Source organism: Panicum hallii, chromosome 8 (genome assembly GCF_002211085.1).
Source record: "Panicum hallii strain FIL2 chromosome 8, PHallii_v3.1, whole genome shotgun sequence".
NCBI lineage: Eukaryota > Viridiplantae > Streptophyta > Magnoliopsida > Poales > Poaceae > Panicum > Panicum hallii.
In genome coordinates, this window is record NC_038049.1 from 9,752,773 (window position 1) to 9,777,923 (window position 25,151).

The 25,151-nt window shown below is 46.4% G+C and overlaps 1 pseudogene; it reads left to right on the plus strand.

Annotated features, from left to right (window-relative positions):
- Positions 1 to 18,089, plus strand: part of LOC112903603 — a 30,760-nt pseudogene extending 12,671 nt beyond the window's left edge.
- The last annotated feature ends 7,062 nt before the right edge of the window (positions 18,090 to 25,151 follow it).

Sequence of the window (25,151 nt, forward strand, 5' to 3'; positions counted from 1 at the left end):
CATATAAAGAACACCTAAAACGGAGCTAAAACGTGAAAACTGCGCTTAAAACAGGATCCAGGGACCTAATTGCGAGAAAAACAGATCTTCCAGGGGCTTCTGGACAACAACCGAGGACTAAAATGTAAATAAAGCATAGACTCGGGGGCTAGCACGTGAAAACACGCGGCACGGACTGCGGTTAGATTTCCAGAGAGTCAGGGGGTCAAACGGGAAGAAAAAGACCTATCTGTAAATAATTTTGGGCTAGGGTTGGATGGCGGGTTGATTTCCTATAAACCCGAGGGCTCTTTAGCAAAACTACCGGCGCTGACCGGTACGCGCCTTCTAATAAGGGCGGTTGGATCTAAATCGAACGGTTCGGACGCATTCCGGTTCGGACGGTCCGATCTGAATAGAGGGGTCCGGACGGTCCGATCTGGATCGGACTGGTCCGATCTGGCTGGCTCGCGGGGACGGCGGAACGGTCGCCGGAACCATGGGCAACGCCGGCGAGCGGTGTTCTGGTGCTACGGAGGTCTAAATGCTACGGGATCTAGCGCAACACGACCAGGGGGATGATGTGCTGCTCACCGAGGCGTCGTGGGGACCGGAGACGCGACGGAGGATGGTTGTCGACGATGGCCGAGCGGCAGGGCGGGCGGCGCTCGCGGAGGCACGCGCTGCAGGGGTGGCCGGATCCTCTGGATGGCGGGAAACGCTCCGGGGGGTCCTGCGGAGGTGCAAAGGGAATCAGCAGGGCCGGAACGGCACCGGCGGCGACGAATTGGAACGGCGGAGCGGCTCACCGGCGGCGGCTTCTTCGCGAATTCCCGTCGATACCGAGGCGTAGGGCTTCGGCACTGAGCTCAGGGAGCTTCGGTATGGCGAGAGGAAACTTTTGCGGGGGATGTGGCGGTCTGAAGCACGGCGGAGCGCCCGGACCACGGTGAGGCCGAGGTAACCGGAGCGGAAGAAGAAAGGGGCGGCGGTGCTGGGATCTTCGGGTTGCAGGGCTGGGATTAGGGTTCTGAGGGGCGTGGGGCCGCTACTTGTAGGGCGGCGGCGCTACCCTGGGCGTGCGGGCCCGGATAAGGAAGCTCGCCGGAGATCTCGGGGGAAGTTGAGCGCCAGAGAAGAAGAAGGGGAAGGGCCGACAGGTGGGGTCCGGCTGAGGGAATGACTGAGAAAGGAAAGGAACGACTGAGGAAAGAAAGGAATGACTGAGAAAGGAAAGGAATTACTGAGAAAGGAAAGGAATGACTGAGAAAGAAAAGGAATTACTGAGAAAGGAAAGGAATGACTGAGAAAGGAAAGGAATTACTGAGAAAGGAAAGGAATGACTGAGAAAGGAAAGGAATTACTGAGAGAGGAAAGGAATGACTGAGAAAGGAAAGGAATTACTGAGAAAGGAAAGGAATGACTGAGAAAGGAAAGGAATTACTGAGAGAGGAAAGGAATGACTGACCTACTTTCCTGCTTCTTCCCTTTTCTTTATCAACCCAACTCAATCCTATTTGAATTCAACTCAAATTTGAATTCAACTCCTATGCACTCAACCAAATTAAACTTATGCACCAGCATGAATGCACAAACATGTTGAACCTAAAATAAATTTTAATTCTTTACATTTTAAAATTACTTTAAATGCAAGAGAAATTAGAGAAAACTCTGGGAAATTTTATTTGAGCCCAAATAAATTCATTAAAATTTAAGGAAAATACCTTAGGGTGTTACAAACCTACCCCCTTACAGGAATCTAGTCCCGAGATTCGGATAGGCTAGCTAGCAAAGAGATCGGGATATGTTTTCCTTAACTCATCTTCTCGCTCCCAAGTAGCCTCATCCTCCGTGTGATGACTCCACTGAACTCGGCACATTTTGATCTTCTTGTTTCTAGTAACTCTCTCCGATATCTCCAGAATCTTCACCGGATGCTCAATATAGGTCAGGTCCTCCTACACATCTAACCCTTCTATCGGTGCTTGCTCTTCTGGCACCCTCAAGCACTTCTTCAGCTGAGACACGTGGAACACATCGTGCACTCCTGAGAGATTGAGTGGCAACTCTAAACGATATGCCACCTCACCTTTCCGTTCCAACACCTTGAACGGACCAATGTACCGAGGAGCTAGCTTCCCTCTTACATTAAACCTGCGGATTCCTCTCATCGGCGAGACCTTCAGATATACATGATCACCCACTGCAAAGGTCAAATCTCGACGACGCACATCCGCGTAGCTCTTCTGACGAGTCTGAGCGACCCTCAGATTTTCTCGCACCTGCTGTACCAGCTGTTCGGCCTCCCCAACAATATCCGGACCAAACACCTGCCTCTCACCAATCTGATCCCAATACAGCGGAGTCCTGCACTTCCGACCATACAGGGCCTCGAAAGGAGACTTCTTCAGACTGGCCTGATAACTGTTGTTATAAGAAAACTCTGCATACGGCAGGCATTTATCCCAGCTGGTACCATACTGAATAGCACAGGCTCGAAGCATATCCTCCAACACTTGGTTGGTCCTCTCTGTCTGCCCATCTGTCTGAGGATGATAAGCAGTACTGAAGCGCAGCTTCGTATCCAACGAATCATGCAACTGCTCCCAGAACCGTGAAGTGAACTGAGATCCTCGATCAGATATAATCTTCTTCGGAACACCATGCAGACAGACAATCCTGGAGATGTACAACTCTGCGAGTCTAGCACCGGAGTAAGTAGTGTTCACCGGGATGAAGTGAGCAACCTTCGTCAACCGGTCCACTACTACCCATATGGAGTTGTACCCTTTCTGAGTACGAGGCAAGCCAACGATGAAGTCCATAGTGATCTCCTCCCATTTCCACTCTGGAATCTTCAACGGCTGCAATAACCCTGCTGGCCTCTGATGCTCTGCCTTGACACGCTGACAAGTGTCGCAGATAGCCACGTACTCCGCAACAGAATGCTTCATTCCAGACCACCAGAATCGTTCCTTCAGGTCGTAATACATCTTCGTACTGCCTGGATGGATAGAATATGCTGTATCATGAGCCTCACTCAGAATCAACTTCCTGAGATCTGCTACATCCGGCACACATATACGACCCTTGTACCACAAGGTACCCTGATCATCCTCCCTGAAATGTGGAGCCTTGCCAATCTTGAGCAACTCACGAATCTCCTGCAGCTTCTGATCTTCCTTCTGATACTGCCTGATCTCAGCCTCTAGAGTGGGTTCCGCCTCGAACGACGTACCCGAGGTGTGATGCAAGAAACCCAGACTCAACTGCTCAAACTCCTCGCATAACTCCTGAGGCATCTGAAAAGCCACGGCCATGTTAACATAGCTCTTCCTGCTCAGAGCATCTGCTACAACATTGGCCTTGCCCGGATGATAGTGAATCTCCAAGTCATAATCCTTGACCAACTCTAGCCATCTTCTCTATCGCATGTTCAGCTCACTCTGGGTGAAAATATACTTGAGGCTCTTGTGATCGGTGTAAATATCACACCTTTGCCCAAACAAGTAATGCCTCCATATCTTCAGAGCATGCACAACTGCGGCTAACTCCAGATCATGAGTGGGATAATTCAGCTCGTGCCGGCGCAACTGCCGCGAAGCATAAGCTATCACTCTGCCTTCCTGCATCAGAACGCAACCAAGACCATCCCTCGAAGCATCACAATACACTGTGAACCTCTTGCTCTGGTCTGGCAGAGTAAGGACTGGCGCCGTAGTCAACCTCTTCTTCAGCTCCTCGAAGGCCTTCTGACGCTCATCAGTCCAAGAGAAATCCACACCCTTCTCCAGCAAGGAAGTCAAAGGCTTCGCAATCTTGGAGAAATTCTCAATGAACCTCCGATAGTAACCTGCTAAGCCCAGAAAAGAGCGGACTTCCTTCACCGTCTGCGGTACAACCCAGTCAAGCACATCCCTCACCTTCCCGGGGTCCACAGCAATACCTCCCTTGGAGATAACATGACCGAGGAAAGGGACCTCGTCAATCCAGAACTCGCACTTGCTGAGCTTGGCATACAGCTTGTGCTCCCTGAGCCTCTGCAACACAAGCCCCAGATGCTTCTCATGCTCCGCTTCTGACTTGGAATATATCAGGATATCATCAATAAATATCACCACAAAGGTGTCCAGATAATCCATGAAAACCTTGTTCATCAGATGCATGAAGAAAGCCGGAGCATTAGTCAAGCCGAAGGACATGACCGTATACTCGTATAACCCATACTTGCAGGTGAATGCCGTCTTCTGAATATCCTCAGGACGAATCTTCAGCTGATGATAACCCGAACGCAGATCAATCTTCGAGAATACACAAGCACCCTGAAGTTGATCGAAGAGATCCTCAATACGGGGCAATGGATGCTTGTTCTTGATAGTGACTGCATTCAGATCCCGATAATCGACGCACATCCTCTTCGCACCATCCTTCTTCTCTACAAGCAATACAGGAAAAGCCCAAGGAGAGAAACTGCGATGGATATAACCCTTAGCTAGCAACTCGTCGACAGTCTTCTTAACCTCCTCATGCTCGACAGGAGCCATACGATAGGGCCTCTTAGCAATAGGAGCTGTGCCAGGCAAGAGATCAATAGAAAACTCAATGTCGCGATCAGGCGGCATACCTGGCAAATCATCCGGAAAGACATCCGGGAATTCAGACACCACGCGAATACCATCCGTGGGTCTAGCCTCCATCTGATGAAGAAATCCAGAAGGCCCTGTGGCACCAACCGTGACCTCCTGACCATCGGGTGCTGACAGAAGAACCGTCCTCTGAGCACAATCTATCCGGACTCCCCACTTAGCAAGAGTCTCCATCCCTAGGATCACATCAATGCCCTTCGAGTCTAGCACCATCAGATTTGCACTGAAATCTACCCCCCTTATGGCCACACTGACTCTGGGACAGAAGACATGAGACCTCAACTGTCCTCCCGGTGAAGATACTAACATGCACCTCTTTAATGTGCTAGTAGGAATGCCATGATGCTCAACAAAAGACTGGGTGATGAAAGAATGTGTAGCACCAGTATCAAAAAGCACTGTAGCAGGATGGGCATTAACCATGAACGTACCAATAACCACGTTAGGAGCCTCGGCCGCTGACTCGGCCGTCACGTGGTTCACCCTGCCCTGAGCTGGGGCCTTGGGCTGTGCTGCACGCCCCTGCTGCCCTGCCTGCGCCTTCCGAGGGCAGACGTTGGCGTAGTGCCCTGGCTCGCCGCAGTGGAAGCACACTCGAGGGAGTGCCGGAGCCTGCTGCCCAGGAGGAGGAGTGGGCGCTCCCTGCCTCTGAGCTGGGGGAGCTGGAGGCGCCGGAAGCCTCTGATCCTGTCCCGCCTGCTGCTGCTGAGGACGAGGCGGGTACTGCTGCCGCTGCTGGTACTGCTGAGGCGGCCTCTGCTGCTGCTGCTACGGATGCTGATAGCGGGGACGAGTGTTGCTGCCCGAAGAGGATGGAGCCATCTTCCTCTTCTTGTCCTCAATCTCCCGGCGCTTGCGCTCGGTGTTGAGGGCAGCATCAACCAGCTGGTTGAAGTTGTCGAAGCGGTGGTTCAGCAGCGCATACTGGATGTGATCATCCAGTCCCTCCTTGAAGTACTCCTGCTTGTCGCTATCACGAGCGACGTCGGCAGGGGCATATCGGGCAAGCTGAAGGAAGCGGTCACGGTACTCCGTCACCGTCATAGATCCCTGAAATAACGAACACAGATAACAAGGATAGAAATCGTTCAATTGGTCAGGTTTTATGAAAGAAATCAAGGATAGATCAAGCTCAAAAGAAATTGTAAGGAATTCCATTTAATTTTACCTGCTTAAGGGCACGGAACTCCTTCTGCTTCATCTTCATAATGCCCTCAGGGATGTGATGGTTCCTGAAGCGCTCACGGAACTGGTCCCACGTGAGAGCATCACGATCCCGAGCTGGGTAGGACTCCCACCAGTCAAGAGCGGAGCCTCGCAGCTGCCCTGCGGCGTACAGAACTCGCTCCCGGTCGTCGCACTGCGCAACAACCAACTGGCGCTCCACCGAACGAAGCCAGTCGTCCGCCTGGAGTGGGTCCGTGGCGTGAGAGAAGGTCGGAGGGTGACCTCTCAGAAAATCCGCACGCCTGTCACGGGGCTGAGGCGGCGGAGGAGGCGGTGGCTGAGCATGGATCTGCTGCAGAGCCTGAACGGTGTTGTTCAGGGTAGCCATCATCTGCATCTGGAGCTGGAAGAACTGCTCCGGGGTCAGTGGTGGAGGCATCGGTAGCGGCTGACCAGTACTCTGGTTGTTCTGCTCCTGCTGGTCAGAACCGGAACCGGTGCGCCTGGTGTTCACCATCTGATTGCAACAAATGAAATTTATGAGAATAAGATATCGTGCAGCTGCGGAAATGAACTTCGGAAGGAGATGTCAGAAAGAAAGGAATATAGGTTTTACCCCCAACGTTCTAACTCAATTTTATTATTTAGTTCAAGTTGGGTTAGGTCGATTTGCATGAACAAGTTTAACTACTAGCCTATGCAATCAACCAAAAATCCAAATCAAGCATTTGCACAATAACAAACATTCAACATTCACAACTTAGTCGAGTTTTTCACACTACTCGACTAACACACTCGTTCTAGCGTATTTTCATCGGGACAACCTAAACCTATAAATTACAGGATTAGGCGACTCAGGCCAACGTCTACAGAAAACTCAAGCTATTTCTCAGAAAAGGCCGAAAAAAATAGCAAATCTAGGGCTTAAGACTCAAGGAATAGAAGCAAAAAATGGATGTTTGGGTTTTGCGGAAGCAGAGCAAGCGAGAGGAAATCCCTAAACTCGACCAGTTCTATCTAGGCTTCGTCCTACAGTTGACACGGCTCTGATACCAATCTGTCACACCCGATTTATAAGAACATAAATCGAGCAATCATATATGCGCCAGGATCAAGTCACGCATATATACAACAGATTATCAAGATATCACAACACATGTCACGAATAAAAGCGTATAAATTAATAAATGAATATCTTTATTACAACTGAATCAAGAATCAGCTCAAGGAATGCGGAAGCGTAAAATGAATATATGAAGAGCTGGGCGCCACAGGGACGTCGACTGGGAGACAAACGCCTAGAAGTCGTCGAAGCCGCTGACGTAGTCCTCCACGTTGCCGGGCACTGAGCAGCAGTCGAACATATCCAAAATAGAACAGAAGAGTAGAGAGGCAAGTGTGAGTACAAAACTAGTACTCAACAAGTATAACACGAGCATGAGGCTCTAAGGTTAGCTGACTCAACTGCATTAGCTTTTAATCTTGGCAAATTTTATTAAAGCTAATTACTACAAGTGGATGATTTACCATAACCCAAATTGCATAAGAATTAATCAATATTAATTGAGAACTACTGAGAACCATCCAAACCAAAACCACCCGGGGAATCTCCCTCGTCAAAGGTTGATAACCCCACTAATCAGACGGAGGATCTGGGCCGCTCATGACTGTGAGCACAGCTGATATATCAGTTTTACACTCTCGAGAGGTTGCACAACTTTACCCACAAGTCGTGGGCTACGCTAGTTGTTCATCACACTTCCTTAGGTGAGATGGCTAGCAAGCACACTACGAGACCGTTACAAAGGATCACGTTGGTAAGGTGTAACCGCTAAGGATTCTGGATCAGCGACGATGGGGCCCACCTCCGGGGGTACAAGACACACAGCACAGACCAAGCCGGAGGAGCAGGGACCATTGAAGCTTACCACCCCTCTTGCCCACGCAGGTAAGTTACTCCCGAACCAAAATGACCTAATTAATAAGTCAAGACCGTCCCATACCAGTCTTGTGGTTGTGCGGTTGTCCCAGGTTGTCGCTCTATGAACCGGTCCTTATGGAGAGTGGCCAACCAAGCACTAAGCACCGTGCTGGCCCCCTAAACCATGTTTCTAACAAAAACATCTTTTAAGGACGCACAAACCACTCAAGCACACAGCACAGAGGGTCGGCTCCAGAATTAAGTTGCATATAACCATTAACAAATTAATTAAAAAGGACCAAGTGTGTTATAGCGCAGCAACCTAGCACAACTAACCACAATGCAACCCAAAGGATATATATTTAGGATATAAAGTGGCTAGGAAATCCTTATAGGCATACAGAATTTAAATGCAGTATGAAATTGTATTTAAAAGTGATAGGAGGTTCATGTTATACTTGCCTTCCTCGTACTCTCCCGGCTGCTGCTCAAACTGCTCGGAAGACGGCTGCTCCTGGTACTGCTCCAAAGGCTCCGCGTCTACTCACGATCATCAAACATAGCCCACACATACACACATGCATAGCAAGAACAAACTATAAGAAAACAGTACACCAATACAACAGAACAGCACATGAAACTAGCCTAGAACTAATCTACGCGTTACAACGATCACGTGCATATAAAGAACACCTAAAACGGAGCTAAAACGTGAAAACTGCGCTTAAAACAGGATCCAGGGACCTAATTGCGAGAAAAACAGATCTTCCAGGGGCTTCTGGACAACAACCGAGGACTAAAATGTAAATAAAGCATAGACTCGGGGGCTAGCACGTGAAAACACGCGGCACGGACTGCGGTTAGATTTCCAGAGAGTCAGGGGGTCAAACGGGAAGAAAAAGACCTATCTGTAAATAATTTTGGGCTAGGGTTGGATGGCGGGTTGATTTCCTATAAACCCGAGGGCTCTTTAGCAAAACTACCGGCGCTGACCGGTACGCGCCTTCTAATAAGGGCGGTTGGATCTAAATCGAACGGTTCGGACGCATTCCGGTTCGGACGGTCCGATCTGAATAGAGGGGTCCGGACGGTCCGATCTGGATCGGACTGGTCCGATCTGGCTGGCTCGCGGGGACGGCGGAACGGTCGCCGGAACCATGGGCAACGCCGGCGAGCGGTGTTCTGGTGCTACGGAGGTCTAAATGCTACGGGATCTAGCGCAACACGACCAGGGGGATGATGTGCTGCTCACCGAGGCGTCGTGGGGACCGGAGACGCGACGGAGGATGGTTGTCGACGATGGCCGAGCGGCAGGGCGGGCGGCGCTCGCGGAGGCAGGCGCTGCAGGGGTGGCCGGATCCTCTGGATGGCGGGAAACGCTCCGGGGGGTCCTGCGGAGGTGCAAAGGGAATCAGCAGGGCCGGAACGGCACCGGCGGCGACGAATTGGAACGGCGGAGCGGCTCACCGGCGGCGGCTTCTTCGCGAATTCCCGTCGATACCGAGGCGTAGGGCTTCGGCACTGAGCTCGGGGAGCTTCGGTATGGCGAGAGGAAACTTTTGCGGGGGATGTGGCGGTCTGAAGCACGGCGGAGCGCCCGGACCACGGTGAGGCCGAGGTAACCGGAGCGGAAGAAGAAAGGGGCGGCGGTGCTGGGATCTTCGGGTTGCAGGGCTGGGATTAGGGTTCTGAGGGGCGTGGGGCCGCTACTTGTAGGGCGGCGGCGCTACCCTGGGCGTGCGGGCCCGGATAAGGAAGCTCGCTGGAGATCTCGGGGGAAGTTGAGCGCCAGAGAAGAAGAAGGGGAAGGGCCGACAGGTGGGGTCAGGCTGAGGGAATGACTGAGAAAGGAAAGGAACGACTGAGGAAAGAAAGGAATGACTGAGAAAGGAAAGGAATTACTGAGAAAGGAAAGGAATGACTGAGAAAGAAAAGGAATTACTGAGAAAGGAAAGGAATGACTGAGAAAGGAAAGGAATTACTGAGAAAGGAAAGGAATGACTGAGAAAGGAAAGGAATTACTGAGAGAGGAAAGGAATGACTGAGAAAGGAAAGGAATTACTGAGAAAGGAAAGGAATGACTGAGAAAGGAAAGGAATTACTGAGAGAGGAAAGGAATGACTGACCTACTTTCCTGCTTCTTCCCTTTTCTTTATCAACCCAACTCAATCCTATTTGAATTCAACTCAAATTTGAATTCAACTCCTATGCACTCAACCAAATTAAACTTATGCACCAGCATGAATGCACAAACATGTTGAACCTAAAATAAATTTTAATTCTTTACGTTTTAAAATTACTTTAAATGCAAGAGAAATTAGAGAAAACTCTGGGAAATTTTATTTGAGCCCAAATAAATTCATTAAAATTTAAGGAAAATACCTTAGGGTGTTACAACAGCGACAGCATGACTCCCTCTACGTATGTGACGGGCAGCAGACCCTGTGCTAGCAAGACGGCGTATGGCCATACCCTGATGGAGGATACGCACGGGAGCCGAAGAGAAAGATTTCCGAATCTGTGGCATTTAAGGCTCCAATGTGTACGTTATTTAATATGTCGCCGGGTCCACCTGTCGGGACCCCGCTCAGTGTACGCGCTCCCCTCTAGCCTATAAAAGGGAGAGCACGCACGTTAGAACACAAGGACACTCACACACAAAGCTCTCTGAAGTTCCACAAGTTCACACACACACAAGGAAGTTGACACTCACGCAGAGTCACTTGTTCCTCACCAAAACAGACAATACATCTCACAGTGGACGTAGAATTTTACGCTCTGGTGGCTTGAACCACTATAAACCCTTGTGTGCTTTCCATGTTCATACGCATCTAGATCAAGCATTCCTTGACTTGCCCCAAACTCATCCTAAACTAGAATTAGGCGGGTGCACTCCGCCACCCGGCTGGAGAAAAACTCCGACAGTCTCAATGACCATTTCCTTCGGCCCGATAGAATCATATCAGAGATTGTGGATTGGGCTGAGATTGTACTTGCCCATCAAGCATAGATAATTTAATTCCATCACCGCACTAATTGTATTATTTATAATGAAAGTAAAACCTTTCAGACAATTGTATATTTTCTGAACGAACGTTCCGACAAATTGTACATATAATTCCTCTAGAAAAAGACTGCTACTAGTCCCTCAATATTCAAAACAAAAAAAACATTATGGTGCCACAAATGATGTCCAGTTGTATCAACCATCCAAATTAATATGCACACATATATAAAATTAAGAATAATATCTCAAATGTATCATTTAGTAACACTACCTAAGTGTCATATATATTTACAAACAAAGTGAGTACTACCTCTTTTCCATTTTACTTATTAGTATTCCCTGTCCCAAATTATTAGTCGTCTTGACCTTTCTACATCTATATATTTTACGGCTAAGTGCCACTACACCAAAATAGGTCAATTTCGTCGGCCAGATTTATTTTCGTCGGCCTGAGCAAAGCCGACGAAAATACGTAAATTATTTTGTCGGTTTGGTAGAACCGACGAAATTATCTTATTTTCGTCGGCCTGAAAAGGGCCGACGAAACAAACATCTTATTTTCGTCGGCCTGAAAAGAGCCGACGAAACAAACATCTTATTTTCGTCGGCTTAATCCTAGGCCGACGAAAATAAAATTCTATTTTCGTCGGCCCGCTCAGACCCACGAAATTAAATTATTTATTTTCATCGGACTACTCAGATCCACGAAATTAATATATTTATTTTCGTCGGCCCAGTGGACCGACGAAAGTAAGTCTGCCCTAAATCGGCACGCAACACAGCCGCCAGCCGCCACACTTGTCACTCCAGCCCGCCCCCGGCCCCCCTCGCCCCGGCCACCCGCCGCTCCCGCACGCCGCCGCCGCCCCCCGCTGCCCGTGCGCCCCGCCGCGCGCCGCCCCTGCGCCCCGGCTGCCCCCGCCGTCCGCGCGGCCCGCCGCGCCGCGCGCCCCCCGCGCCCCGGCTAGCCCCGCGCCCCGCCGCCACCGCCGCCCCCCCCTGCAGCCGCCCCGCGCTGCCCCCCCTCCGCCGGCCCCGCGGGCCCCTGCCGCCGCCCCGGGGGCCCCCGCCGGCCCCGTGGGCCCCGCCGCCTCCTCGAGGGCCCCCGCCGCCCCGCGCGGCCCCCCCTCCGCCGGCCCCGCGGCGCCGCCCACCTTCTCCACCTCTGCTCCATCTATCCTCTTCCTCTACCGCGCCCACGCCACGCGCCCACAAGACACATCTCTCAGCGGACTCCGGCCCTGCGTCGGGAGGGCAGCACCATGGCGGCTGCGGCAAGGGGTTCGAGGTGCCCAAGGTGGAGGTCAGGTTCACCAAGCTCTTCATCAACGGCCACTTCGCCGACGCCGTCTCCGGTACGCCCATCGCCCTCCCCCTTCCCGCACTAGAGCTCTCCGCTAGCTCTTCCTGACTGGTCACCTATACAGAACCAAAACTGGGAAAACCACCGTGCTCCAATCCAATTCCAAATTCGTTCAAAACTAAGCCGTTCGTCTCTAATAGTTCCAAATTCTATCCGAGCAGAGGAAGAGGATAGTTTAGAGGTATGATGGTAGAAATTAATCTTGTTAGATTTTTTCTTTTTTGAATGTTTACCTTCTCCATAGTGATATCTGATTGTTGTTGGTGAGCAGAAAACACTAGAAGAAGGGGGAGAACTATATGGGAAGACAGTTTACTTATTTGGAAGCACTGAGCGTAAGTAACTAAGTATGCCTGTCATCTTGTTTGTGTTCATACCCTGTTGTTCTCAATGCGTCATATAACTTTTGTGCCTCAATAAAACTAATTCTCCTCTAAAAACATCAAAATTTCTTTATGTAGGCTGACAAGCTGCGCTGGTGGTCAATATATCGAGAACCTGAGCATGAACTTGTGGGTCGCATACAACTATATATCCACTATACCACTGCTGCTGATGAGAACAACATGAAGGTACAGATGCTGCCAATTCAGCTCTCTGAATATGTTACACATTTATCTAATGTAATTTGTTGGCCTTAGTTCATGGTAGACTGTAACCAGCTCACATGCTATTACTATATTCGTTTATTGGTGGTTAATTTACTAGAGATGTAAATGTCACAGTAGTTGAAGGCTCGCAAGCTGCTGTTTTGATTCTTATTAACCTGAGAATAACAGTATCTGGATCAGCTCATCTCTGGCTTGATGGTGTATGATAGTTTTTTTATTGGAAAGGTTATATCAAATTTATCTTAGATTTTCTCAAAAGGCTTGTTACTTGCCAAACATTTTACTCCCTCCGATCACAAATATAAGCAGTTTAGGACATCGACAATGTCTACTAGGTGCAACTTTGACCACCAATTTCTGTAAAAATATGTTATTTTGAATATAAAAGGTTACCTATATTACTAAATCATTTCAAATGATGAATCTAGTAGCATGAACCTTATGCTGGAGAACTATTTGTATTTTTAGCTATTGATGGTCAAAGCTAAACAATTTTGACTTAAGACAATCAGAACTGAATTTGGCACTATCTGTAGTTCTGAGTTTTGACATACTAAGAGCACCTTCAGTGTGAAATCATATTATTCTTAAATATCTCTTAGCAAAGAATAATGGAACTAGAGAGTCTGCAAACTTTGTTGGATTTAATACTAGAGAGTCATGCATGGCTCTTGGAAGTGGTTGTTCACAGAATTTGCATTGTATTATGCAAAAGAGTTGTTCCATTTATACATTGTTGAAGACAAGCGCAGGATCTTCTTTCATAGATTCCGTAATTTATTTTCAAAAGATTTTAGTGTGTCCAAAACAATTATTGTGTAGAGTGCGGTCAAATTCTCATTATTTACTCTTCTGGATCTCATTGCACACTACCTTTGCCAATTATCAGGTCAAATGGTCAGGAGTTAGGACTCAGCATATGACAACACCTTTTGTGGATGAGATGTATGATTTACTGAAGAATACATTGATAGAGTATGAAGTTACCATTTGCCGATGGCCAGAATACATATTTGTTCTTGAGAATGCATGTCAGAAACTCTGGATTCTCTTACAGATTCTTCAATTACTGTATTTGTATCAGCTGTTTTTTTTTAAACAGGATCGTAGTATTTTCGTCGGCCACCAGGCCGACGAAAATACTGTAGCATGCCGACGAAAATATTACCATTATTTTCGTCGGCCAGCACGGCCGACGAAAATGTGAACATATTTTCGTCGGCCTGTCTGGCCGACGAAAATAGCTTTATTTTCGTCTACTTTATTTCGTCGGCCTAATTTCGTCGGCCGGCCGACGAAAATAGCTATTTTCGACGGCTTTTGGGCTATTTTCGTCGGTTTTTGGCCGACGAAATTATACTATTTTCCTGTAGTGTGCATAGCAAAACTTATGAATATAGAAAAATCAAAATGAATAATAATTTGGGAACGAAGAGAGTATATAACAAGCGCAACAAAAGCAATGTGATCATTACGGTACAAATAGCAATTAATCCCAGCAGCCAGCCGCTGAGCAGACCAACCTTCTTGGATCCTTCGCCCTGTTTCCTAATTTTTGTACTAATACATGAGCTTTCCATGTTAGCCGCCCCCTCCACTTTTATTTTCAGCCTTCTAGCAGCGAAAAGACATGCCGGCTCGGAGCGTGTGATGTAACGAGTTGTCGGATTCGAATTGGAGGAGGGCCACGGACGTGCCCGCAGCCGCAGGATAAAATCGTCTCGCGAGCGCGAGCTCACAGGTCACAACGGCGCGTGCCGCGTGCGGCTCCACACCAGGCACCCATGGCCGAGCCGGCGGCTGCACCGGCGCCACGCACATCTTCCTCGTCCACGGCGTGTGCCACGGCAGCTGGTGCTGGTACAAGGTGGCGGCGCGGCTGCGGCGCCTGCGGCCGCCGGCTGCCGGCCGCGTCGTGGCGCCGGACCTCGCAGCGTCGGGCGTCGACGGCCGCCGGCTGCGAAGGTGCCCACGTTCCGGGACTACACTGCCCCGCTGCTTGACGCGCTCCGGTCGCTCTCCGAAGGGGATAGGGCGGTCGTCGTGGGGCATAGCCTCGGGGGCCTCAGCGTCGGCTCGCCGCGGAGGAGTTCCCCGACAAGGTCGCCGCCGCGGTGTTCCTGTGCGCCTTCATGCCGGACTGCACATCGCCGCCGGGGCACGTGCTCCTGCAGGTAAGTGCACGCTTTGGTCATTTTGGATTTGGATCCCTATATGTGGGTCGAGATTTACAATCGCCAAGATCAATAAACAAAATTTTTAGTTTAAAAATAATGTAATTTTCTCCGTATACATGAAGGCACTTTTGGTGTGATGGTAGTGGACCAAAAGGGTTCAAATCCTGGTACACATCTATAAATAGAAAAAAATGGTTGTATGCTGAGCTATGTGACCTCAATTAGTCATTCGCAACCAAAAAACAACTGTTTGCCTCTAAGTATAAAAAACTATGACTTGTAGTGGAAATAGTTGTATTTTTATGAAATTGACTTTTTATTGAAGGAAATAAAATCTAGAATAATGGGAGAACATTTAATAATTAAAAAAACTCATGCGGATAAAAGGGTGTGATAAATTTTCACTTCGAAATATCATGGGTTTGTTCAAAGTCAAAATAACATATCGTTATTGTTAGGCATGTCATAGCAGAAGGTGTAGAGGGAGGGGCCGTAAAACAATCAAAAGTGTGGCAATATTTGGTACACATATTTTGCATTTAGCAAAACAAACGGTTTACCTTTTTTACATAAATGATGGATACACAAGGGCGCCAACCGGGAGTCCCAGATGGATAATGAGACGAAACCCCAAGATGGAGACGGCAAGCTTCCTGCTTCCTTCATGTTCGGCCCGCAGTTCACCGAACAGAACATCTACCAACTCTGCTCCAAAGAGGTGCATTTACAACTTACGATTGTGCAAGGTTTTTAGTTCCTATTTCGTAGAAAAATAAAGCACGTGTAGTATTTTTACCATTTACCATAATTCACTTGGCGTTTAGTTTCATATGTACGCAGACTTCAAAGTACTCCCTCCATTTTTTTTACACGGCGAGTTTGATTTCATTAGCACAAGGATTTGATCAACAATAATTATAAGTCAATATTACTGCAAATAACAACAAAAATTTATTATATACATCTAAATGGAGAGGTTTTTCGATTTAGTCTTAAAGGGAAAACTCTCAAACTTTCTTAAAATGGAAAGTCTAATCCTACCCGATTTAAAAAAAGGAAAGTTATCATTTTAACCTTAAAAATACTTTTACAATCGAGTGTTAAGAAAGTAACTTCGTACTCCGTGAAAATTACAAAAAAGTAACTTGGTAGTAGATTAATATTAGAAAAACTAAATTTTCGAATAAGTAACTTTATACTTTGTGGAAGTTAAGAAAAAGTAACATTTAAGTACAGGAATTTGAGAAAAAAGTAACTTCTTTGGTTGGTCACAGAAAGTAAAATACCAATAGTAACTTGTGACTAGTTTATATGGCCGATGAAGTAAGATTTGTTTTTTAAAAAAGTAACTTTATACTTCGTGAAAGTTAAGAAAAAGTAACATTGTAGTATATGAATTTTAGAAAAAGTAACTTTTCAGTTTTTCGTGATAGAAGTAACTTATCAATAGTATACATGGTATGAAGTAACTTGTGACTATTTTATATGGTAAAGAAAGTAAGATTTGATTTTGAAAAGGTAACTTCATTACTTTGAGCAAAATATATTCAAATGGCATCTTATTTTGAAGCACTTGTTAAAATGAATATACTGGTATGATTGAATTTTGGATTTTGATATACGATTATGGAACTATAATTTTTTTAAGTTAAGAGTGATCGTGCAACATAGGGAATGGTGGGAGAAAGGCACATTTTTTTTTACGCGGGGCAGGCGTGCGCATTGTGCGGGAGGGGAGCCTGGGTTGTTTCCAGTGGCGGAATCCAGGGGTCTGGCAAGGGCCATGCCCCTCTCAATAATTAAAAAATCAATGTATAGTATATGATTTGTTGATAAAAGTAGATCAATTTTTAAGGAAATCAATACAAAATTAAAAGAAAGATATATTTTCATTGGCGGAATAGATGATTTCGGTCTCGAACTCTTAATCAACGGCAACTTCGTCTCTAAACTTTCAAAATGGCCGTTTCAATTATCAACTTTTTTCATGCAGCTCAATTTAGTCCTTTGTTCCACATGCCTTGCCACGTTGGCATGCCATGTCAGCATCCAAGCGTTCCTATTTTTTAGCAGCGACATATATTGGTACACACATACTTAAAGATGACACAACAAAACTTTAACTTGTATCTACATGAGTTTTTTCAAAAAAAGAAACTTTTGTACATGTATAATAAATATGTTCGGGATCAACTCCCTGCCTTAAAAATTGTACATCATTTTAGTTTCGTCAAGGTGAAACTTTTATAATGATCAAATTTATAGAAATATTAATTTATTTATAACTACAGTTGACTAGATGTGATGAGGTATGCCAACATAGCATGCTGCATAAGACGAAGGACTAAATTGAACCGGATAGAGAAGTTTAAGAACTGAAATGGTTATTTTAGAAGCGGACGGAGCTGAGCTTCGATTGAAAGTTGAAAGTTTGAGGACGAAATTGACTATTCCATATATTTGTCTGGCCCACCTTTAATTTTCTCTTCGGTTCCACTAGTTGTTTCCATTTCAATTTGACGTAATTGGATAAAAATAAAAAGTACGGGAGGCTCTCCAACTAACGCTAATCGGAGATACCTCTTCATGGAGTTGCCTCCGTATAATAATGTAATTGATGGTCAAAGACTTCTCGTCAAAATGAAATGAGCCTTCTAATTTCTATGCGAATTTGGCTGTTCTCTATGTGAAGTCTGTGGTAATAGGTGAAAACATGTTGGTACAAATGCCACGTGCACTGACTACTTATTTTCAGGATATCACGCTGGCGAAATCTCTCATGAGAATCGGCTCAGTGTTCCTCGAGGACCTGCAAGTCATGGAACCCCTCTCCATGGATCGCTACGGCTCCGTGCGCAAGGTCTACATCGTCTGCAAGCAAGACTGGACGCTGCCCGAGGAGTTCCAGAGGTGGATGGTGTCCAACAACCCGGTGGATGAGGTGAAGGAGATCGACGGCGCTGATCACATGGCGATGCTGTCCACGCCCGATGACGTCGTGCAATGCATTGCCGACATCGTTGCAAAATACAGTTGATCAATCGTGACGGTGACTACCGAGGATTTGTGTACTTTCTGAGCTAAATGGTTTGACCAATTGTAAGCATGGAAGATGAATATCGCTTCATCAAGATCTCTGTTTGTTGAGCACAGGGGTTGAAGTGGGCGATTTCACCTGTTAGCCTACAATGTGAATGCAAATTCTTTTCTTATTTTTATAAGCTTCTTTTGCACAAATGAAAGGATTCCGTTAAAGTCACAATGAGACCTTTGTTTGGTCATATGGCACGGCCAGATGTCTAGAGGACTAGAGAAGGATTAACTCGGCATCTCAATGGGAGATTGAATGTCTGGATTCAATCACAGTTCAGAATGCCTCGTATCACAAATGCTGCTGCGATGGTGCCACCGTGGTACAAGTTATGACGTCGTCAAAACATTATTTATATTTCTACAACAACAGCTCTCATGTGGAGAAAAAGAACATATTATGTTGAAATGGTTTAAACATTCTTTGAAAAAAAGATTAAATGATAAGTAAAGTCGTCTACTCGTCCTTCAGAAAATTCAATTATACGAACATCTGTTTGGCCGTTGAGAGCTGGGTCCCTCCTGCAATTTTTAGCCCAGTCAACATTCGAGAATCCGATGCTGCCTCCCCGCATGATCTGTCCGTCCCCTGCCCAAAATCAGACGGCACCGACTTCCTAGGCCTCTGCTACCATCTTCGTCTACCTCCATGGCTCCACTTGGCAACACGTACATATAGCCTCCTACCAGCGGCAGCAGCGGCAGCTGAATATCACCTATCGCCTCATCCATCAAGTCGTGCGATTACTACCCACGCACAGGTCCGGTGTCCAATGAAATGTTTCTTCGAGTATCAGCTGGCTGGTGTGCCTAACTCCTAACTAGGGAGGAAGCGTGCTTGTTTTGAGTCTCTTAGGTAAGGTTTGGTTCAAGAGCGACCTAGGACGGAGATGTCCCATCCCGCCGTTCATTGAAGAGAGCAACTGGAATGAGTGGCTGGTGGGGGGGGGGCGGGGGGGGGGGGGGAGGGGGAGGATATTCGTCCAGATCCCGAGATGAGTTCGACCCACTCGAATAGCTGTTAGCTCTATCTCGTGGGAGAGCAGTGCGGCTCGGCGGGGCCACCACTCATCACGCGTGGCCGCTTGCTGAGCGCCACCACCCCTCCATCAAAGTGCCGAAGCTCGCAAGAGCCTCCGCCCGTATCCCTGCCCCTCCCACGCCAACACTCGCTTGGGCCACGGAACTGGTGGATCAAAGCTGGGATAGCGCGTGAGCAGTGGATCAAGCAACATGGATGGATTGGAACTCGGCAGAGCGGGGGACCGAGCACGGCGGTGGAGGGAGGGTGGATGTTGAGTAGAGCGCGGATGGAGCCTAGGTGGTGAGGAAGGAGCTCGAGCGGCAGGGAACGGAGGCTGGGCAGGGGACCAAGCCCGGCAATGCGAGGGAGGGCGGACTCATGGCAGCGTGGAATGGATCAAGGCCTGACGCTGATGAGGGCGGCGCTCGAGCTCATGGGTTGAAGGAAGGAGGAGAGGGTGGAAGGGAGGAGCTGTCATGCCGTGTTGAGCCTGAGAGGCGAGCATGAATGGATGAGGGGAAGAGGAGGGGTGACCAACAAGCAGAACCCATATGATGATGGTTAACGGACCATATAACCGTTCCATAGACGTATCTCCAACCAAATTAAAAGAGAAATGGAACCATTCTATTCCACCAACCAAACGCATACCATGAAACAATCTTATCCCTAAATTTAGGGATGGAGAGCCATTCCATCCTAACTAGCTCTCTAACCAAACGCTACCTTAGAGCCGCATATGAGAGGTGGTACTACCAGGTGCGAACGGAATCACCCTATGGATGCAGCATGAATCTTGACATGTTAATGTCTAAGAGCATTTTCAGCAGCATCTCTCAAATCAGGCTCCCCCTACTTCTTGAATAGGGGCTTCTCCTACTTTCTAGGGTTCTTATTTTAACCTCAACTCCAGCAACGACCTGTAACTCTCACCCCCTACTTTTAATATGGCAGGTGAGATCTGCTCATGAGTGTTTCTCCTTTTTTTTTCTTCCATCACCCCATGCTGCACCTCCCCCTTCTGGTCATTCACGGCTGACCTCCCTTCTTCGTCCCTCACCTCATAACTTCCGCCTCCTCCTCCCAAATCTACTCCAATCGCTAATCCACCAAGGCTGGTACAGGCGGCGGTCGAGCGAAGGTTGGTGCGGTGCGGGTTAGGGCCGAACTCAAGGGCAAGGCCCGGCTGGTTGGAGCAGTGGATGATGTGGCGCTAGCAGCTCTTAGCGCGGAACAGTGGGTGGCATGGAGCTTCTATCCGTTTGCGTAGGGTAGGAGGGGAAGAAAATGAGAAAAATGTAGAGTATAGGGGCCCTGGAGAGACCCCCTAGGAGTGGGGACTCTAGGATGAAATTTGGAGGCCTTCTCAAAATGAGGGCCCTAGTAGGAGCCCTCCTGGAGTTCACCTTTGATCTTGGTCTCCAAATTTAGAGTAGGGGTCTTGTTTAGAGTATCTGTTGGAGTTGCTCTAACCTATTCACCATTTTTACTAGCGGTATTAACAACACATTTTTTTAAAACTATTGATTCATCTGTTCTTGTTTCAATGAATTATCGAATTTTGATAGCAGTAGATGGCAAAGGGAGATTGCAGCAACTTGGCCCTCTAGAAAAGTGCCAGGTGTTCATGGTCGTTCTCATGGCTGTTTTGATCAATGAGTTTTCAGAAGGACAAAAACCATTCTGAAGAAACTAAGGTATCTACAGCATTGAAATTGGGGCACCGTGTTATGTGTTGATTTCGTATTTCAGAGCAATGGCCTTCTACCAAGAGGCATTTACCACTTATTGTGGATATTTACCCTGATGGAGATAGTTGCATATTGAACTGTTCTTCCCATATATGTGAAGTGCATGGTTATGTGGATATAGGCAATTACTTAGATCATACACGTTCGGCTGGTAAGCTGTGAAGTCTTCATAATTGGTTCTTCCAGTAGAATTTACGGTCCCCTATACCATATTTATGCAAGTAAGGGGGTTTAGATGGGGTTACTGGAAGGTAGACAGTAATAGCTGGCAAGAATTGTATTTTTAGTTACATGAGGATTCATAGATGTGTCAAATGTTTTCTGGTAATAACATTCAAATGAAGTAGAACATATTGTTCCACAGTTTTGTGTCATGTATTTCTCATTTATATTCTAGAGCTATTAGCTATAGAAGAAATATTTGAGAACATTTATTTGCACTTGAAGTTAGATGGATGCAATTTTCAATGTGATAGAAACGTTTCAAGAATGCTTCATTCCTCTCATCCTCTGCCACGAACCACATTATTGGTTCTCCCAGTCCATTGAATAGGACAATTTAGCAGGACAGCATGGGTACCTCATGTCTAGAATCAGAATATGGATAGACCTCATTCATTTTCTTTGTTGTCCAGGCATTGTACAATATTTGTCCTGTAGAATCCTGTGATCATTCTCAACTCGGGAAGCTTCGTACAACTCTTACTATTTTTTAATTAGATACTTTGTCCAAATTATGGGGCAACATGATCTAGAAGGTAAGATCCACATATTTCTTAGGTCCCGTTTGGAACCTTGGAATCCAATTCCATTCTAATAATCATAATTTAGACATAAATCTATTAAGATAATATCATTATATACAGAATATATTTATATACTATTGTTAGCCATACGAGGGAGATACTTATGTGCTATATTTCTACTATAGAGAAGTGAGCCAAAAAGCGTGCTATAAGTTACGGAATAGAAATATAGCTTGGTGGTGTATAGAATCAACTTCCATCTCTCATCCTACGAATTTAGGATAGGTTTATATCTAAACTTTGGAAAGTGGTGGGATATCAAATTCTAACCTAAATAGCCTAGTTTATTAAATAGATTTCAATTCCTCCAAAATGAGAGGATCCAAACGGCGCCTTAGTGAATTTGATCTTAGCACTTTTGAATTATCATGCGAATGGAGCATTCTCAAGGCACCTCAGGTACTCTTGTTGTTCTCTTGTTGTTTTAAACTGTTGAACAAAACCTGCAGAGAGAGAAGAGAACCAAAGAATCTACTTTTGCAATGGAGGAGCCTTTGTGGTTGTTGAGGACAGTATCATCTATACGCAAATATATTCATATGGCCTACGTTATGCTTCTTCAAAGCTTTGTAACTGTTTTGCAAATTTAATATGTAATATCTAAAATAGAATAATTATTTGTGCAAGATGAATAGGGTCAGCAGGGTATTCCATTGATTTGAGATGCCTTTTAAGTTTCAATCCGCTGACACTCATGTAATCAAGTCTGGATTCTGTACAATATCACAGTTCGAATATATCTATGAATATGCATCACACATAAATAACACAGATCAGTCCTGAAATGTGTCTGCCATGTGTTTTGATGATTATTTTGGTAAAAGAAAACACAACAAGATATCATAAATGGAAATATATGTGCTTGGTGACATAGAAATTTATTTTTATATAAGCCATGGTTAAGCCTATGACATGTAGGCCCGCCTGCTAATATTTCTAAAAGCAAGCTGCCCTGGAGCTTGCGCAGCTCAATGTAATCGAAGTTGCATATATGCGTGCGTATTGCAAGGGGCTAAGACCCACATGACATGGAGATATCCTTGAACAAAACGTGTGCACTCGAAGCTGCTTACGTGAAACCGATTGCCCATGAGGAGGTTAGCTTCTTGGAGATAGAGATGAATACGTCGGTATAAATAAATGAATTATTGCTGATTTAAGCTCCGGTTGTTTCGTAATCAAACTGGCCCACATGGCATTGGCTACGTGAGCTCCCAGAGAAAAGGTGTATCGCATACTATCCAGTTAGTTTCTAGAAGGATGGCTGTTACAGATACTTGAGATTTGATTAACCGTAGCGAGTTAGAGAGAAGGCTGCGCACGTCTGGAGATAGAATCCTGGTTAGTTTAAACAGAATTGTTTTTTTGCTTGGCCGAGAGTCCAAGCGCTAGCCTCCTCTGCCTATACAAAGGCCACGGAGACCCCTGGCTAGGAGAGGGGCAGAGGATACACGCACGTCCAGACGCCGCCGCAGGCTGCAGAGGATACACGCACGTCCAGATGCCGCATAAGAAGCTCTCGCCAACAAGCAAGCAGCCACCGCCGCCGAACAAGCAAACCGGTCTACACCGAGGTGTAGATCGCCACGATCTCATGGAATCTACTCCAACAGTTCAACCTCGACGCCATGTTGGCAGCTGCGACCTCGGTGAGCGACGCTAAGAAAAATATTTAAATTTCTTTCCATCTATGATGGCATCACAATATTCGACGCGGTTGTATCCAATCTAAGCAGCGATGGTGTCTTTTTAGAAGGAAACAGCTACAACCTATACAACTAATTTCCCCAAGACGTTCGGTCTACACAGTGACGTTGTCCTCCGAAGAAAACGGTTACGGCTCGTATGACCGATTTGCCCAAGGTGACACGGCTATATTCAGATTGCATAGCGAAGGTGTCCTTGGAAGGAAATGGCTACAGCTCGTACGACTAATTTTTCCAAGATGACACGGCTATTCAGATTGCATTGTGACGGTGTCTTTAAAAGGAAACAGCTACAACTTGTATGACCATTTTTCCCAAGATGACACGGCTATTTTCAGATTACATCGCGACCGTGTCCTCGGAAGGAAACTGTTACTTCCTATATGACCCATTTTCCCGAGATAACATGGCTACAATTATTTTTTTATGAATGGGCACAGATACCTTTGGGGCTCCCCTCTCGTTGATGACGAGCGGCAAGCAGCTGATGGCTGGCAGGTTACATCCTGGCGAACACATTTGAAGCAAACAAAAAGATAAATTCTTGCCGCAAGACAGCATATGCGTGCAAGATGTTCGGTTAGGTGCTAAGAGCAATCGCCGTTAATTCCTTTGAGCTAAGTTGGCCCGAAAATAATTGGCTAGAGTAGAAGAAGCCTCGTGACGCCGGAAGGCCATTCCTCGCCCCATTACACGGCAGCGAGAAAAGCAAAAAGAATACTTTTCGCTTGACATCAATGCAAGCCGTACAGAGAAGTTACTTGAGCTCCAGCCGAGCGGCACCTCTACGCATACTGAGTGTTTGCTCTCTAATTATTTTGGCTAAGGCCTGAAACTACCGAGAAGAGTTCAGCTGAAATAAATAAAAGAAAAGAAAATTTGAGACGCCAGAAGGCTATTCAAATCAATTCATCTCGCGAGTATCGTTCAAACATAATACTAACACTGCGATTGTATTAGAGTTCTATACATGTCTAGTACCGATGAGGTTAAACAAATCTTTTGGCCAAGTGCCGATGAGCCGAGGCCACGATTCCATTTGCACATCCCAAATAACGGGATTGGATACTATTTTGCTGGGTACCGACGAGATAAAGGCAACACATATATCCATGTTGAATGAAGTTGGGCTATATGACTGGGCACCGACCAGGCAAAAGTCACCCCTTCATCAACATTTTCTATTTACTAATGATATGGCGACAATACTGTCGTGACCGGATTTCGGCGAAAACAAAGCCACCCGTATCTCACGCGTGCTTCACGCATGTTATTTCCACGCCATATATTGCATATGGATGATAAGCAGATGATTTGATAACGACCATAAAAGCACAGCTTAATCAGAGGTGTTCTGTAGACTCGCTCTACAGATGTAATTAACCGGACGCGTCTAATAGGCCTTGGGAATTAGCGGACTACGCGACCTCTACATGTCAGTCCTCTCCTTGAGCATCGACGCAGAAGACAGAAGAAGACAAGTGTCCCGAGTAATATATTCATGAATTTTGTAAAAGATCGAAATTAATGAAATATATGTTCTCGCAAATATACGCATGTATTCCTTACGTGCAATCTATTATTTCCCTCGTCATGTGTTCCTTACGTGCAATCTATTATTTCCCTTGTCCTCGTTTTTTTGTTTTCGCGAATACCATGGTTCGTAATGAATAATAATATATGTCTGCGCAAAAGGGAATATTTAGAACCAAACAAAATTGTATCAGGACCTATGAAGAGGACAAAAAAAATATAACCATAAGAAATTATATCTGGCTGTCCATGTTATATTCCTAGACCATCTTTTCTTTACCTCCATGTTTATACAAGCTGTTAACGTCAAATTTTCCGTATATTGGCATTTTTGTTTTCTGACACTAGGTATGTTTGCTTGTGATGAATC